Raw genomic sequence first — 2,927 nt, forward strand, 5'->3', positions numbered from 1 at the left:
GCGTCTCTATTCTAACTAATAGACTAACAGAATAGGCAACTAGTTAACACCACCAACCGCATACTAAATAACGAGGCCCTAATTATTCTGTTTATATAACGCAAAAGCATCAAAATAAAATTTGCATTTTTCTTAAGTTAAATATGATTACTGACTATTATTGATAGAAGCGAAGAATAAATTTACACAAATAATTACATCTCTAAAATATACTGTTACGTCTCCGTTCGTTAGTTAATTTTCCGTAAAAATTCTTTCCGAAGAAACTTTAGCGATACAAGTCCTTTCTTAAATAAAACTGGTTTATTCTTTCTGAATACAACTTAATTTTCACAGTCACGATATAACAAACGCTATAATTCACAACGAACGTCTCACGTGCTGGACTCAACAATATGTCTCTCTCTGTCCGCAGTTCAATTACTCATTACATTGTTGCCGCCAGTTCTTACCGGTTTATATATACAAGACTACCGCATATCTATTAGGCTCTCGAGATTTCAGGAAGGGACAGGATCCTTCTAGAAGTTCATGACGTGTTACTAGCGTCACGTGACTTCCGCTGTCGTAACAGTATGTTTCACTGCGCATACCGAAATAATAAACTATAGCAAGATACAAAGCTACAGCAATTAGCTTGCAGATTGTTGCAGTCCGATTAAAATACATTATGGTAAAGAAACAATATTCTATACATAATGATATATAATTATTTTATGTGTATTTCAGATTCTACATCTTATAGGTTTATTAAGTTCATAACCGTATGTGTTATATGTGGCCTACAATGAACGCACACAACGCAAATTAGCGAGGACAAGGCTTAGCTTAAAATTAATCTATCGGTAGCACTACTTGACCGTTAGGTAATACTGATGGAGCATAAAATCATTCAGTAAGAATTATATTCAATAGTAGCTTCAAACAAAAACTTTACCAGTCTAATTATTATTTTGTCAAATGGCCCATCGATTTCGGCGTCCTTATATTAGTATCTATAACTGAGTTGATATAATCTTAGATTAAAGTAAAAGACAGAAGACCTATTTTAGATTGATTCTTGTTAACAGGATACTAAATTAGTCTCGTCATCAAACAAAGCTGACCATATTATATTAAGCTACACTTTTTCGGAAGCAATGGGAAAGCAGATAAAACACACACACACGTACAATACAGAAAGAAATTTATATCGCTCACATTCACTCTTGAATGTTACTCGTTGCTGTCAAAAGATTAATTAATTTCGTATACTCTAGCCAAATCTCATGATTTTAAAATGTTCCATTGTATAGCTCAACAATTAAGCCTCAAAGGTTAGTTAGTTTCGTTAATTATCCCTAGTGGTACATAGATTACCTACATGACACTAAGTGCTAACTCTAAAACTATTTAATACTGTATCATATGAATACTGTTACGACAGCGGACGTCACGCGACACTGGAAGAATGCGTACTGGAGATTCAAGAAGGATCATGTCTGTTCGTGGCAACTCTAGTCTTCTCTACACGCCCTCTATTCTTGTAAATAAGTGCGCCAGACAATGAATCGGGACTGGAATAACAGACAGAGAGATTGAAGATATAGACAGATAATCGAATCAAGCCGTAAGTAAAGTGTGTAAATCAAAGTGTGTTAAGTTGACTGTGGAAATTAAGTGTATTGCAAAGTAGTATTGAGAAAGAATAAACTAGTTTTATTTAAGAAAGGACTTGTATCGCTAAAGTTTCATCCGAAAGAAATTATACGGGAAATTAACAAATGAACACAAATGTAACAAATTGGTGTCAGAGAGTGGGACGGAAAAAAAATAGAAACGAGAAGTGGTAAATCAAACTACGACTTAGTAGATTTGATGGCAGCAATACAAGAACAGCAAAAGAAACAAGAAGAACGAGAAAATAAACAAGAAAAGAGATTACACCAGTGGTTGGAGAAAAAAGAAAAGAAACAAGAACAAGAAAAGAGATTACACCAGTGGTTGGAGAAAAAAGAAAAGAAACAAGAACGAGAAAATAAACAAGAAAAGAGATTACACCAGTGGTTGGAGGAAAAAGAAAAGAAACAAGAAGAACGAGAAAATAAACAAGAAAAGAGATTACAGAAGTGGTTGGAGGAAAAAGAAAAGAACCAAGAAGAACGAGAAAAGAAACAAGAAGAGAAATTACAGCAGTGATTTGAGGAAAAATTAAAGAAACAAGAAGAACGAGAAAAGAAAAAGAAGAGAGATTATAGCAGTTGTTGGAGGAAAAAGAAAAGAAACAAGAAGAACGAGAAAATAAATAAGAAGGAAGTCTCCAACAATTGAGAGAAAGCCAGAGTACACAAATGGAAAACATTAGTAAATTTCAAAGCGAATTATATACATTAAAGAATGATCTATTGTCTTTACACGAGGAGGATATATAAGCCATCGACCTAATCAGCCTCAGACAATGGGAAGTCCCTTCCAGACCCCGCAGCTAAAACCTAATGCAGACATCTTTAGTCCTGCTAGAAGTGACATCTCAGATATGAATGTCAGCAATAGGGGTGAACTAGTACGAATGAAACCACGGGAATTCGATGGGAAGGCACCGGGGGAAGCATATACAGCACAATTTGAGCTCCTGGCAGAGATGAATGGATGGACAGAGGAGCAGAAAGCGATATATCTGCTAACGAGTTTGAAGAGACAACCACTGGAAATACTTGGACAGTTGTCAGCAGGCGACAGGCACAACTATAGAGCATTGGTAGCTGCTCTAGAACTCAGGTATGGAACCCAAAATCAGTCCAAAGTCTACAGGGCTAGGTTTAGGACGAGAGTACGTGCTAAAGGGGAGAGCCTGCAAGAGCTGGCACATAATTGGGAAAGTATTGCACACAAGGCCTACCCAACTGCGCCACCTGATGTCCTCAAGTTGTTGCTGAGGGATCAGTTTG

Source organism: Limulus polyphemus, unplaced genomic scaffold, assembly GCF_000517525.1.
Source record: "Limulus polyphemus unplaced genomic scaffold, Limulus_polyphemus-2.1.2 Scaffold3494, whole genome shotgun sequence".
In the NCBI taxonomy this organism is placed as follows: Eukaryota; Metazoa; Arthropoda; class Merostomata; order Xiphosura; family Limulidae; genus Limulus; species Limulus polyphemus.